Below are 16,657 nucleotides of genomic sequence, written 5' to 3'. Positions count from 1 at the left end.
ACTTGTTTTATATCAGATACTTTTATAGATGAGAAAGCTAAGGCTAAAGGAGGAAAAGCAAATTCCCCAAGGTCAGAGAGTTAGTATCTGTTAATTCTGACCCAACTGAGTGTAACTCCACAGTTTAGCCTTTTAAAAATCTTGCTAAATTTCCTCACCACTTCTTCCAAATCTTAATCATGATTAATTCTTTGTGTTGCCTATAACCAGAAAATGTACCTTAGAATAAAGATGAATTGTACCCATCCATCACCACAAGTGAGAAAGCAGCTTATTTTAAAATAAATTACAAGTGTGCCATAACATTTGACGTACTAAGAGTACCATAATTTTCTCCTCGTTCAAACAGCAAACAGTGAAATAACAATTTAATTGTCATGTTAAGTAAGTTTTAATCAGAGTTACTAAGAAACTAAGAAGTTTAGCTTTTCGTAATATAGAAATATAATTCATATTAGGATCCTGATTATTATTATCATTAGTGATATGGCATATTCAAAATGTTAAATTGATTTTGGTTAAGCAATATTACAGATGAAAATCTGAGGCCTTTCCAAAGAATATTTTGGCTACTTTTGACTTGCTACATGGCTAGATCTTTGCCAGATCTTTGGAACAATGCCTTGTAATGTTTGAGGAATTGACAACTTCCAAACGAAAACATATTTTAGTGATGAAATATACAGGTTTGCAAAGCAAGTAAAAGAATTTAAAAAGTCCTGTTTGTAAGATTGTATCATTCTTGTGATTGAGAGAAAATGTCAAGGAGGTACTACATTTTTCTCTTTGAACCAGCTATAGAAGTTGAACTGACTCTTCATTGGGTATGAAGGGTGAGGCACTATGTTCAAGGTCAGGTGAGATGGTAACACAGAAAGATAAAACCAGAGTCCTTTTCATTTTTCAAGAAGATGAAGGATCCATCATTTCTTAAAACTTAGAGAAATTCAACAACAAATATTTTCAAACATTTCTTTGAGCGGAAAATATGAGCTAATTTCCATGGCAGGCACTGCGATTACAGAAATGAATATGATATAATCTAAATATTGGCATAGCTTTATCTTTGTACAAGACAAATGATTGCTAAGGCCACATCTTGCAGATTGGAGATCTGTGTATGTGTAGTGAGCCAAGGGCTAGCAATGTCCAAGTTATACCCAAATAACTTCCCTAATGAAATTTTCACCACTGACACCATCCCTTTGAATATTATCACTATTTCCAAGATGCCACAACTCTAAGAAGGATTTAAGCAACATGTCTGTGCTCCTATCAGGAGAGAAAAAGCCAGGAGGACTGGTCTATTTTCATGGGGAAAATAAGAATGACAGACTTCCTGAAGAAAAAAAAAGCAACGAGTTTTGCTAGTAGGAAAGTCATTATGGAATGTTTTTAGCAGAATATGCCTGTTTTTGTTGTTTTTTGTTTTCCGGTACGCGGGCCTCTTACTGTTGTGGGCTCTCCCGTTGCGGAGCACAGGCTCTGCACGCACAGGCTCAGCGGCCATGGCTCACGGGCCCAGCTGCTCCGCGGCATGTGGGATCTTCCCGGACCGGGGCACGAACCCGTGTCCCCTGCATCGGCAGGCGGACTCTCAACCACTGCGCCACCAGGGAAGCCCTCTGATAGATTTTTAAATAACCCTAATGTTGATTATAAATTATTTTGATTTATATCTGCAATATGGTTCAAATTTATAATTTCACTTGTGATATCTTTAGTTGATTTCAAAATATCTTCATATAGATAGTGTGACGTGTTTTGTCATCAAATGACATTATCAAAAAAGGGAAAAAATAATCTATAGAATGAGAGAACATATTTGCAAATCATATATATGATAAAGATCTAATCCCAGAATATGTAATGAACGCTTGAAATTCAACAACATAATGACAAACAATCAAAATCTAAAAATTGCCTTGACAGATTTTCTCCAAAGAAGATATACAAATTGCCAATAAGTGCATGAAAAAATGCTCAAAAGCATTAATCATTATGGAAATGCAAATCAAAATCACAATGAGATACCACTTCACACCCACTAGGATGATGATAGCATTAAAAAAATGGAAAATAACAAGAGTTGGTGAGAATGTGGAAAAATTAGAATCCTCATACAATGCTGGTGGGAATGCAAAATGGTACAGTTTGGTGGTACCTCAAAAAGCAAACAGAATTACCATATGATTCAACAATTCCACTCCTAGGTATATGCCCAAAGATCTGAACGTGGAACTCAGACAGATACTTATAGTACAGTGTTCATTGTAGTATTATTCACAAGAGCCAAAAGGTGTACACAACCTGTGTCCATCAACAGATAAATGGAAAAAAACAAAATGTGGCATGTACTATCCAGCCTTAAAAAGGACTGAAGTTTTGTTGCATACAACAGTATGGATGAACCTCAAAAACAGTATGCTAACTGAAAGAATACAGACACAAAAAGTCACATATTTATGACTCCACTTATATGAGATATCTATAATATGTACATCCAGACAAAAAGGAAGATTGGTGGTTGCCAGCTGTTGAGATAAGATGGGAATGTGGAGTGACTTCTTAATGGCATGGGGTTTCCTTTTAGAGTGATGAAAATATTTGGGAACTTAGAGGTGGTGGTTGTGCATATGTGATGTACTAAATGCCACTGAATTATGTACTTTGAAATGGTCGATTTTATGTGATGTGAATTTTACCTCAATTTATTAAAAAAACAGTTGTTTGTTTTCTGCAAGGTTGTGGTGTGAGGGGTAGTGATGGCAATGATTTTGAGTTGCCTGACTCCTGTCCTCTCCACCTTTAGGAAAATATTCAGGAGTCTGTGCACATATCATGGTCAGATGCCAATACCAAAAACATATACTATACAAAGTATATATCCCCTTTTACACAAATAAATAACATTTCTCGTGGTTTTTTTTTTTACTATAATTAAAGCACCAAATGTATAAACCTTTCCTGGATAATCACTTCTCTTGCTATCAGTTTCATTAACACTAAGTTGCATTTAGTCTTATACCTTAATGAATTTACTTTTCAACCATTTAGTCAACAGATATTTATTGGGCACTTATTCTCTGTGCATGGGATACCTCAGTGAATTAAACAAAGATCCCTGATTTTAGGGATTTTACATTCCAGCAAACAGAGATAGACAATAAAGAATGAATATAATAAATAATTTATGTAATAGCTTCATAGAGGCTATGGAATAAAAAGGTTTAGAGTACAGTAAGGAGACTGGGTGATTGTTCTGTGTAAAAGTTTTAATAGAACATAAAGTCAATTGGGTAGTTGCTGCCTTTTTTACACTTGATTGTGCAATATTATAAGGGTTATATAATGTTATAAGGGTTATATATTATATTATAAGAGTTCATAAATTAAACATAAACAGTGTTGTCTTTAATCTTTTAATTTTTTATTTGCACTATTCCTTTCTTTGCATTTTGGAAAATTAAGAACAATTTTTGTTATTTTAGTTTGCTTGTTTTCATGGTACTTTCCTCCTTTAATTGTGACATAAATCATATAAAAAAACATATAATTTAAAACTCACCAAATCAGCAAAAAATAAAGAGTATGCTGGTGTAACAATCTTTTAAAGTAATTAATAATGAGGTTGAACCAATCTTCTTATATGTTTATTTGTCTCTTGGATTTCCACTTTTACGCAGTGCCTGTTTATTATTCATCATCAATTAAGAGGTAGATTGCCTTTGAAAACATGTGAATATTTAAATTAACCTTTGCTTGGGATACTTATTAAAATAAATATTTATAAGTAGTTATAGATATGTTTTGCTCTTGAAAATCTAAATTACTAATTAACATATCATTTTACTTTATTTAACACTTGCTCAAAGCAAGCCAGTTCAAATATAGTTTATCCACATCTTTAAATCAACACTTTACTTATGCACGCTGCACCTGCATTGGGAACCGTTTCTAAGGTCTTCACAGTCTGTTGACACAAATGATGTTACATCAGAGTCACTATCCCAAGTTTTCTGTTTGTGTTCCCACCAGCAAAGGAAGGATCTTCAGGACTCTGGAACATTCTCACTAATAATATCTGAGGAGATATTTTGAAGGTTCACAGACCTAAGTACACACTGGAGTTCTCACTCTATTTTTGCCCTGTTCTTTCTTCTATCCCAGTTCACTATGGAAGAAGCCCAGAGCTGCCTCAGTTCTCTGTTGCTTTTGGAACTCACAATGAGAAGACCAACATCCACACTAGAGGTGGTAAGTACCAAGGCTTTCAAACTTTCCAGCCTCCTCCTTCCAGACAGTGTCTAGTGCTTTACATAAGAGCAGAGGGTCCATTTCCCAATGATTGTACTGTCACCATCTGAAATCTGAAGCAAGTACCCTGGGTATATTATACATTCTAAAACCTTCTCACAAGAAGACAACGTCTTTAGCACTTTACCTCTAATACCTCCATTCACATGGAATGAAATTCTGTTCAAAGAGGTCTGCCAGTGCACAGATACCATACTTTCCCTTCTACTAGCTTTAGGTGGTCTCAGAGTCTCCTGACTGGTCCACCTCCCTATCCAACCTAACACAAATATTTAGTCAAAATCCCCTCGCATTGCTGACTCCTGCTAAAAGATTTTGAGGCAGCATCCAGGGCCTCACCATTCAGCAGGCATTCTTGAAATCTTCATTCATTCAAACTTGAAATCTTCATTCTGCAGCAGGAGCACATTGCTAATTTGGACTGGTTTGGATCTGAGGCTGCCACAGATTGGGTGTATGATTTGAAAAACTTCCTTATTCCAAGTTTCTCAGTTCCCCTCTTTAAAAATTGAGGAGGGTAATAAGAATGTATATCAATGTAATTAAGATAACGCCTACAAAATGCCTCAAGCATAAGCCAGGTGTATACTTCCCATTTAGTACATTTATCTTTATAATAAAAAGATGGAATCATGAATTTCGATGTTATTACTTTTGAACTTTGGAAAACTCAAAGCCGTTTTGCTATTTTTGCTTGTTTGTCTTTATTAGAGCTTCCTCCTTTAATTGTGAAATATAATGTATAACAAATACATCATTTAATACCCATCAATTCAGCAAAAGTCTAATAGTACAACATTAAAATATTTTATGTAGTTAATAGAGAGGTTGAACACATATGTTTATTTGTTCCTTGGGCCCTGTTCAAGCATATTGTCCAATTTTTATAAGTCTTTTTCTATTGATTTATAGGAGTTCTTTATATATTTTTTATACCAATTCTTTTGTCAGTTATGTTTGTGACAAATATCTCCTTCCACTGTCTATATAATTTTATTTCTCTTATTTATCAGGCTTTCAATTAATGTGATTAAATTTATCGATAGTTTTCTTTGCAAAGTATTTTCTTTACTTTTTGATCCATTGAAATAATTTTTTCCTATCATACCCTAGGATCAGGAGAATATTTGCCTATATAATTTTTTCAAAGATTTATAGTTGGAACTTTTCATTTAGTTCTTTAATCTACTTGCGGTCGATGTTTTTGTACAGTGTATGATAGAGGTTCATTTTTTTTACCTGGTAGGGATTTTATATAACATTATTTTCAGCACTGCTCTACAATGTCACCTCTGTCATAGGATGAAGAGCCCGTATGTGAATACATCTCAGGTTTCCCTTTTTTCTTTCAAGTGGTCCATTTGTTTCTACTTGTCCATAGCCACATTTATCACAATGACTTTAAAAATAATTATTTTCTGGGAGAGAAAAATCCTTTTACCACTTCCTTCTACTTCAAAAGAGCCTTACCTATCCTTAACTTTTGACATCACATATACATTTTAGAATTAGCTTGTCAAGTTCCACAAAGTCCATATAAGCAAACCTAAAAGGACTTTGGTTTGTACTAAATTTATTAATCATTTTGAGTTGAATGTATACTATCTTATAGGTTTGTACAGCAACATGGTATCTTCCTCCATTTACTTATCTTCTTTATTGTATTTCAATAGAGTTTTATATTTTCCCTATAGAATTATTTGCATCTTTAAAAATATTTCTATGTAATAATACTTCTATTTGTTTTAACTGGCATCTTTCTCAATTTGAAATTTATCACTTGGTTGTAAGTAGATATCAGGGTTGGCAGACTGTAACCTGTGGCCAGATCTGGCCCTTTTCCTGGTTTTGTAAATAAACTTCATTAGAACACAGTCAAGTACATTTGTTTATGTATTGACAATACTATTCTTGGGCTGCAATGACTGAGTTGAGTAGTTTTGAGAGAGACCTTATGAATTGTGAAACCGAAAGTAATTATTATACTATCTGGCCATCAATAGAAAATATTTGCCCACCGTTGGCATATAGGAATGTACTGATATTGCTTTTTCTTCTTTTTTTTTCTTTTTTTTTTTTTGCATGTAGCAACCCTTCCAATTCTATTAATTAATCTGTACACAATTCTGTCATCTGCAAGTAATAACAGATTTGTTTCCTTTTCCTTTTCCTAATTCTCTCTTGCGCTCTCTCTCACTTTACTGAGCTGGCTAGAATTCTAGCACAAGGTAGAAAAGAAAAGAAGTCTATCATGTGGATAGCCTTGTTATTTTGTTATATGTTTTGAATATTTATTTAAGAACACCTATTTATATTCCTAGTTTGATATTTCTTTTAGATTTGGCTTTTTCCAAACTGCTTTTTTTTTTTTTTTGCGTCAGTTGAGAGAATTGCTGGATATTTTTCATTTAATTCTACTAAAGTGATAGAATACATGAATTGATAATTTGCATTTCTGGTACAGATCTAACTGTATCAAGATGCATTTTCTTTCTTATCTCTTTTTAATTTGGCCTAGTTCATTTTGATTTTTTTCAAATTTTTGTTGTTCTCAAGAATTTTATTAGTTATTGTCAGAAGGATGATTAGTCTGAATAAACCAGTCTGTAATGCCAGAAATGAAGTTCTGTTTTTATGATTTTGAATACATTAAAATGTTCAAAGCAGTATCTTCTGTACAATTTTATCTTTAGACCCTTCAGAAAGGGGGGGTTGACTTAAAATCAGTAAGTTTTTAAAATTAAGAGCTCAGTAAGGAATTCATTTAATTTGTGGTTCAGACTTTAGGAATAATAAAACCATTTCCTTCTTATATTAACTTTAGTGTAGAACTATTGCATGTTCTTTTTTTCATGTATGTATTTCAACATAAACATAAAACAGGTATTGTTTATAAAGTATACAATATTTAGAAATGGTAATTTTGCCTCTAAAATAAAAATCTGTGATGTATTTTTGCTAAATTATATTGATCTCTATGTGGCTGACCATTATTTTGAATGAAATTATTCTAAGTATATTTTTCTGTAAAAACTTGCCATCTGTGGGTGGTGTTTCCACTGTTAGTTAAATTTTCAAAATTTTGCTGTGTATTTTGGGTCATTTATCTGCAACTTTGGCTGGAGTAAGCATCAGAATTGACTTCTAAAAGCCTATTCCATGTTTTGATAGGTTCCTTACATGTGCACTTTGTAAATGAACAAGAGACATAATGTCGATTAGTATCAGAATTACAGATTCCCTTGACAGACTGTCTTCTCAGGGATTTTCCTGATACTCATCAGAATATCTTTACCTGTTCATAAATACAGGGTTCTCTCTGAGTTTTATCCTCCCACACTGTTGAGTAGTTCTGTGGGATTGGGTCTGAACTTGAGACAAAGCAGTGAGAAAAGAAAGAAGAAAAAATATTGGAGATTCCCTTCACGTTCTTCAAACAACACGGGCCCTTTTCCCAATTCTTCTTTCCAAGGGGTAGGGTTTTGCTTTGTTTTGTTTTTTCCTACATGTCCAGTTTACTGCTCTGCTACTGCAGTGTAGTTCTTCAATGAAATCTGTTCTCAGGGAAGGGCTGAAACTTTAAAAAGAAAAAAAGAAAAGGAGATGAAGAAGAAGAAAGAGAAGAAGGAGGAGGAGGAGAAGAAGGAGAAGAAGAAGAAGAAAAATAAGCAAGGATTCTCTGCACATGTTTCAGGTCATAAGAGCCTTTTTGCCATCCCCTGGTTAGAAATTTAGGGTTCCTCTAGAAGTTTTACTGAGTATCCCATCATGCAGTTCTATAACTTGGCCTGACTTTGGGTCAAAGCCAGGAGTTGAAGGAGAAAAAAAATAACCCCTGCCACCAAATGTGTTAAATTTAAAGATTGAGCCCCTCTCACTTCAGAAAGTCTGCCTATTATTTATTTATTTTTCTTAATTTTTTTTTTTTTAATCCAGAGGTTTTTATTGTGATCATTTGGTAGCAAACAGCCTTGTAGTGAGCTTTCTCCATTTTGGCTGGAGCCAGAAATCTATTATTTCATTTTGAATGTTTAGTTCTTAACCCATATAAATAGTATTAAGAAGAACATTTGACTTATTTTTTCCCAAAAGTTCTGTCACTGGTTACATTATTTATTAAATACTCAGTCCCATTATAACTGACTTTAATACATTTTTCATACGTTTATCATATATGAACTTATACCATATACATGAATCTGTTTTAGGACTTACCTTGTATTATAGTGATCTATTCCAATATTAGTGCAGTGTTGTTCAAATGATTGGTAATTTCAATCAATATCAATATGTGATATTTTCAAATATCAAATATAAATATAATATCTCATGAAAAAGGCTTCACTATTCATTAAAGATATCTTGACAGTGGTATTCTTTTATTTTTCAGAAAACTTTAAATTCATAGTTAAGATTCAAAAACACTGCAATTTTGATTAAAATTATTAAATGCTTAATCTATCTTAGAGAAATGGCATTTTAAAAATTATTTTCTCATTAATAATTATTTCTCCATTTAGTGAGATATTATTTATGTCTCTCAAGAAAGGTTTTTAGCTTTCTTCAAAAAATAATTAAAGTGTTTAAACTTCTTAAGTATTTTTTCATCAGGTATAATTGTGAAGATTTTTTCCACTTTTATTTATAACCTATAGTTCAATAGTGTTTCTATATGTATAAACACAGAAAACTCTGTCTAAAATTAAAATAAATTTTATGAGCTAAAATAAAGCAATGCTTTGTATTTATGACTCTCTTTGTTGAGTCAAGAATTTCAAAAGATATTGACCTTGAAATTCAGCACATTTTGCTATAAATATTTGCATTTGTCTGAGATGTCTGTTTTTCTTTTATTCATCTGTTTTTATAAATATTTCAACATTTTACCAAATTGCCATTTGATCTCTTAGGACTTTAAACTGGGAGGGAATTGAAGGGGTTCAGAACAGATCTCTCCAACATGTGCCACTATTTGGAGTTGTGGACTATTTTGCTGAAGGCAGTCAAGACCCAGCAGATTCAAGGAAAACTTTTACCTCTCTCTTAACTGCCTGAAAGAATTTAGATAGAGGGGTTGGTCCAGGAAGAGAACTATCAGCAGAGATAACTACAAAGAACATGAGTGAAGTGTGGTAAGCTGGTGGGGAGCTGACTGAGTCTGGAGATCAAATTCCTCCTTTGTCTCTGCATAGCACAGCAAACATTTGTTTACCAGACATATGCTCACCAAACATTTGCTCTTCCTGTGTTCCTGTACATTTTCCTCACCCCCCTTGAAGTTCCAGACTCCTACCCTGCTTCTCCTTAGATCAAAATCTCATATAAGCCTCAATTGCCTGACTGCACATGGGCCTCATAGTCTTAAAGGACTCCTGTATGTATGTAATTAAATTTTCTCCTATTTATCTGTCTTATGTCAATTTGATTATTAGACTAGCCAAAGAACCTAGAAGGGTGGAGGGAAAATTGTTCCTCCCCTACAGGATAAAAGGAGTTATTTTGTATAAATAAAACTTTTGGACATTTTTATGAAATTTGTGAGAATAGCCTGGAATCTAGTATGTAGCAGTTGCTCCATGGGGTCAGACTCACTGTGGGACATCTGGGCAAATCTCCAGCTCTCTAGCAAGATAGTTAGCTCAGAGTCTCAGAGCTTGTGCTTTGGGCTGAATTTTTTTCCTTTTTCTGGAAATAGGAGAAAAATAGTGAATATTCAGGTTTAATATCAGACACTGTTCTTTTTAAATACACAATATTGCTAAGTGAAATAGTAAATATAAAGTAAATAAAATGATGCCCAGGATATAAAAATCATTTTTAAAAAGCAATCACCCATTTTCTAATAAAGTTCTATTTCTACTAAAACTTCTATTTGACTTATACTCTTTTCTTATAAATTATATATAAATTGAAAGTATATAATAATAATAACAGGGAATTTAATACTGTATTTTTATAGCACTTGATCTAAGTCATAATAGCAAGATGTTGATGTTTAAACACCTCACAGGCAGATTTTGGATCCTTCATGATCAATCAAAGCATGTGTTTATAGACATTAATTTTAAAATCCTTTCTTGAGTTATCGCCATTGTCTTAATTCCTCTTCCCTCTCGCAAACGGTCTTTATTATGCACAACTTCACCTCATTTGGGAGTAGTAAAAGCAATTATTTAACTTTATCTTTTCACTTTTGAAAATCTGTAATGGGACCAAATTTACCCACCAGCTGTCGTGAACCCTGCAAACTCACCCTAAACTCAATCCCAACCACTAACTCCCTTGCCTGCCCTTTCTAGAGAGATTGTAAAAGCTAAATATGCCCTTCTTTAGCCCCTATTGCAGATGGGGTTTACTTATGTCACTGATCTGGCTAATGAGATGAAGGCAGGAGACTCTTGGCACCACCATGGAGACATAAACATGATGACCAGAGCCATGGCAGCTGGTCACACGAGGAAAGAAAAGCCAAATAAAGCTGGAAAGGCATCAAGGAGTCACAGAACCAATAGCTTCATTGGCCCACATGCTTCTTGTTACATGAGAAAATTCAACTTCTATTTCCTGAAGCTGACATTAGTGAGACATTCCAACTGATCCACCGGCATTACTATTTCCTGAGGGTGTTATAAGGTGTTATTCCCATCCTGTAGTTGAATGGTTGGATGATATAAAATCATAAATAAATAAATACATAACAAAATAAACAAGCAAAAATTCTTCCCAACGTAATATAAAATGCCAAAGGAAAGCAATAATTGCCAAGAACTGAGAATGCATTCCAGCTGTTTCATAAGATCTTATATATAAATTATGTGTATATACATAATGTGTATATTATATAATATAATGTAATATATATATGTTTTCTGTTTGTGATTACATAAAACATGTGGAAGAGTATTTTTATAAAGCACATTTTCATTAATATGCTTTAAAAATAGATGTATTCTTGTATAAAAACACAGTAGGAATTTCAGATACTGTTTTCTAAAGGCACAGTGAGAAGTCTCTCTCTTTGCTGTCCCCCAGTCACCTAGCCTCCTCTCCTGAGACAACCTCTCAACCTCTACTATTAATGCTTATATTTTCTCTCATAGATATTATTAATCTGTCTTTAAAGGTGTGTGTAAAATATGTTTTGTGTCTGTAAAATAAAAAGCAGACATTTAATAATACACTCGTCCCCTCTATTGACCCTACAGCCCTGTTACTTTTATTGGTAAGAATGTAAAAATTGACTGTTTCCTGTTCTGCCTTGGGGGTCTACCCAATTTTGCCTCCACACAGTACCCTGAAGCTTGCATTGGTCAACAGCTTGCTATGATTTAGCTACACAATTTGTTGGTTTTATTTTGGGATTTAGAACCTCCTGGATTATCCAACCTCCTCCATTTCCCACAAAAATCATTTGAAGTTTGACTTCTCATACCATTTCCTGAAAAGAGACCTTAGTGAGCTGAGACTCTTTTCCTTCCTTGGAACTTACTACTCTTTCCAGCACTACCACTACAACTCATATACCACCACCACCCCAACTGGAACAACCTGTGAATTTTGTCCCATTTCCTATACACAGGCAGGGAATGGTATGTGACACAAATGCATATCAAACTGAGTTAAATGAGATTAATTAGATGTTGTTTTGGTATGACTCTTTTACTTAGATTTATGTAAATTCTATTTGAACTAAACATTCAACCTCTAAAGACATTTTGCTTTACTTATTCATCCTCAGCCCCACTGGGGGAAAATGAAACCAGTTATTATTCAGTTAATTGAACTGCTATTAATTTGTTCATTCCTACTGAACTCAAGGATAGCATACTTTTCATTTTGATACACTCAGATACTGGCACAGAACCTGATTCAGTAAGTGTAGCGATCATTTGCTTTACTCAATACTCAGTTTATTGGGAGTTCCCTAGAGGTCCAGGGTTAAGACTCTGCTCTCTCACTGCCCAGGACATTAGTTGGATCCCTGGTCTGGGAACTAAGATTCCGGCATGGCCAAAAAAGAAAAAGAAAAAAGAAAATCACTCAGCTACTGACCAAGTATGAGTTTGCTAAATCAGTTAACAATATTTTCTGATTTGATCCTATGTGGCACAAGATAGCATTTCCATAACTAATCACTTTGTAATACAAAATTTTTGTTGGAATTACCCTACAATTTGCTAGGGCAGTGTCAGTTGTGATTTCTCCTTTTTCATTTCTAATTTTATTGACTTGCATCCTCTCCCTTCTTTTCTTGATGAGTTTGGCTAAAGGTTTATCAATTTTGTTTATCTTCTCAAAGAACCAACTTTTAGTTTTATTGATCTTTGCCAGTGTTTCTTCATTTTTGTTTCATTTATTTCTGCTCTGATTTTTATGATTTCTTTCCTTCTACTGACTTTGTGTTATCTTTGTTCTTCTTTCTCTAGTTGCTTTAGGTGTAAACTTAGATTGTTTATTTGAGATTTTTCTTGTTTCTTGAGGTGAGATTGAATTGCTATAAACTTCCCTCTCAGAACTGCTTTTGCTGCATCCCATAGATTTTGGGTTGTCATGTTTTCATTGTCATTTGTTTTTATGTATTTTTTAATTTCCTCTTTGATTTCTTCAGTGATATCTTGTTTATTTAGTAGTGCATTGTTTAGCCTCCATGTATTTGTGTTTTTTACAGTTTTTTTCCTGTAATTAATTTCCAGCCTCATAGCGTTGTGGTGAGAAAAGATGCTTGATATGGTTTCAGTTTTCTTAAATTTTCAGAGGCTTGATTTGTGACCCAAGATGTGATCTATCCTGGAGAATGTTCCATGTGCACTTGAGAAGAAAGTGTATTCTGCCAATTTGGGGTGGAATGTCCTATAAATATCAGTTAAATCTATCTGGTCTACTATGACATTTAAAGCTTGTGTTTCCTTATTTATTTTCTGTTAGGGTGATCTGTCCTTTGGTGTAAGTGGGGTGTTAAAGTCCCCTATTATTGTGTTACTGTCGATTGCCCCTTTTATGGTCATTAGCATTTGCCTTATGTATTGAGGTGCTCCTATGTAGGGTGCATAAATATTATACCACAGAAATACAAAGGGTTATAAGAGACTACTACAAACAACTATATGCCAACAAAATGGATAACTTCAAAGAAATGGACAAATTCTTAGAAAGGTACAATTTTCCAAGACTGAACCAGGAAGAATTAGAAAATACAGACCTATCACAAGTAATGAAATTGAAACTGTAATTAAAAATCTCCCAAATAACAAAAGCCCAGGACCAGATGGCTTCACAGGTGAATTCTATCAAACATTTAGAGAAGAGCTAACCCCTATTCTTCTCAAACTCTTCCAGAAAATTTCAGAGGGAGAAACACTCCCAAATTTGTTCTACATAGCCGCCATCACCCTGATACCAAAACCAGACAAAGGTATCACAAAAAAAGAAAATTACAGACCAATATCACTGATGAACATAGATGCAAAAATCCTGAACAAAATACAAGCAAACAGAATCCAACACATTGAAAGGATTATACACCATGACCAAGTGGGATTTAACCCAGGAATGCAAGGATTCTTCAATAGATGCAAATCAATCAATGTGATACACCATATTAACAAATTAAGGAATAAAAACCATATGATCATCTCAATAGACGCAGAATAAACTTTCAACGAAATTCAACACCCATTTATGTAAAAACTCTCCGGAAAATGGTCATAAAGGGAACCTACCTCAATATAATAAAGGCCATATATGACAGACCCACAGCAAACATCATACTCAGTGGTGAAAAACTGAAAGTATTTCCACGAAGATCAGGAAAAAGACAAGGATGTCCACTCTCGCCACTCTTATTCAACATAGTTTTGACAATCCTAGCCACAGCAGACTGAGAAGAAAAAGAAATACAAATTGGAAATGAAGAAGTAAAACTGTCACTGTTTCCAGATGACATGATACTATACATAGAATATCCTAAAGATGCTACCAGAAAACTACTAGAACTAATCAATGAATTTGGTAAAGTTGCAGGATACAAAATTAATGCACAGAAGTCTCTGGCATTCCTATACACCAACAATGAAAAATCAGAAAGAGGAATTAAAGAAACAATCCCTTTTTCCATTGCAACAAAAAGAATGAAATACCTAGGTATAAACCTACCTAAGGAGGCAAAAGACCTGTATGCAGAAAACTATAAGGCACTGATGAAAGAAATCAAAGATGATATAAACAGATGGGAAAATAGACCATGTTCTTGGATTGGGAGAATGAATATTGTGAAAATGACTATACTACCCAAAGCAATCTACAGATTCAATGCAATCCCTATCAAACTACCAATGGCATTCTTCACAGAATTAGAATAAAAAATTTTACAATTTGTATGGAAACACAAAAGACTATGAATAGCCAAAGCAATCTTGAGAAAAAAAAAATGGAGCTGGAGGAATCAGGCTCCCTGACTTCAAACTATACTACAAAGCTACAGTAATCAAGACAGTATGGTACTGGCACAAAAACAGAAATATAGATCAATGGTACAGTATAGAAAGCCCAGAGATAAACCCATGCACATATGGTCACCTAATTTATGACAAAGGAGGAAAGAACATACAATGGAGAAAAGACAGCCTCTTCAATAAGTGGTGCTGGGAGAACTGGACAGCTACATGTAAAAGAATGAAATTTCTCTTGCACTGCTGGTGGGAATGTGAATTGGTTCAGCCACTATGGAGAACAGTATGGAGGTTCCTTAAAAAACTACAAATAGAACTACCATATGACCCAGCAATCCCACTACTGGGCATATACCCTGAGAAAACCAAAATTCAAAAAGAGTCATGTACCAAAATGTTCATTGCAGCTCTATTTACAATAGCCCGGAGATGGAAACAACCTAAGTGCCCATCATCAGATGAATGGATAAAGAAGATGTGGCACATATATACAATGGAATATTACTCAGCCATAAAAAGAAACGAAATTGAGCTATTTGTAATGAGGTGGATAGACCTAGAGTCTGTCATACAGAGTGAAGTAAGTCAGAAAGAAAAAGACAAATACCGTATGCTAACACATATATATGGAATTTAAGAAAAAAATGTCATGAAGAACCTAGGGGTAAAGCAGGAATAAAGACGCAGACCTCTTAGAGAACGGACTTGAGGTTATGGGGAGGGAGAAGGGTGAGCTGTGACAGGGCGAGAGAGAGTCATGGGCATATACACAGCAACAAACGCAGTAAGGTAGACAGCTAGTGGGAAGCAGCCGCATGGCACAGGGATATTGGCTCGGTGCTTTGTGACAGCCTGGAGGGGTGGGATGGGGAGGGTGGGAGGGAGGGAGACGCAACAGGGAAGACATATGGGAACATATGTTTATGTATGACTGATTCACTTTGTTATAAAGCAGAAACTAACACACCATTGTAAAGCAATTATACCCCAATAAAGATGTTAAAAAAAAAAAAAAAAAAAAAAAGAATGAAATTTGAACACTACCTAACACCATACACAAAAATAAACTCAAATGGATTAAAGATCTAAATGTAAGCCCAGACACTATAAAACTTTAGAGGAAAACATAGGAAAAACACTCTTTGACATAAACCACAGCAAGATCTTTTTTGACCCCCCTCCTAGAGTAATGAAAATAAAAACAAAAATAAACAAATGGGACCTAATGAAACTTAAAAGCTTTTGCACAGCAAAGGAAACCTTAAACAAGACAAAAAGACAACCCTCAGAAAGGGAGAAAATATTTGCAAATGATGCAATGGACAAAGTATTAATCTTCAAAATATACAAGCAGCTCATGCAGCTCCATATCAATAAAACAAACAACCCAATCCAAAAATGGGCAGAAGACCTAAATAGACATTTCTCCAAAGAATATATACAGATTGCCAACAAACAGATGAAAGGATCCTCAACATCACTAATCATTAGAGATATGCAAATCAAAACTACAATAAGGTATCACCTTACACTGGTCAGAATGGCCATAATCAAAAACTCTACAAGCAATAAATGCTAGAGAGGGTGTGGAGAAAAGGGAACCCTTTTGCACTGATGGTGGGAATGTAAATTGATATAGCCACTATGGAGAACACTAAGGAGGTTCATTAAAAAACTAAAAAGAGAACTACCATATGACCCAGCAATCCCACTACTGGTCATATACCCTGAGAAAACCATAATTCAAAAGGACACATGTACCCCAGTGTTCATTGCAGCACTGTTTGCAATAGCCAGGACATGGAAACAACCAAATGTCCAACAATAGATGAATGGATAAAGAAGATGTGGTACATATATACAATGGAATATTACTCAGCTATAAAAAGGAA

The 16,657-nt window shown here is 34.4% G+C and overlaps 1 long non-coding RNA gene across 2 annotated transcripts in view; it reads left to right on the top strand.

The window, feature by feature from the left end:
- LOC307197229 overlaps window positions 1-16,657 on the top strand; it is a 143,200-nt gene that overhangs the window by 29,691 nt on the left and 96,852 nt on the right. For both annotated transcript variants that reach the window (XR_013831357.1, XR_013831358.1), the window contains exon 2: window positions 4,171-4,257. This is a non-coding gene — a long non-coding RNA (uncharacterized lncRNA). The remainder of the gene's footprint in view (window positions 1-4,170; window positions 4,258-16,657) is intronic.

The sequence above is a fragment of the Stenella coeruleoalba genome, assembly GCF_951394435.1.
Source record: "Stenella coeruleoalba genome assembly, chromosome: 14".
Lineage (NCBI taxonomy): Eukaryota > Metazoa > Chordata > Mammalia > Artiodactyla > Delphinidae > Stenella > Stenella coeruleoalba.
The sequence above is the reverse complement of the archived record's forward strand: the minus strand, read 5'-3'. Positions and strand labels throughout refer to the sequence as shown.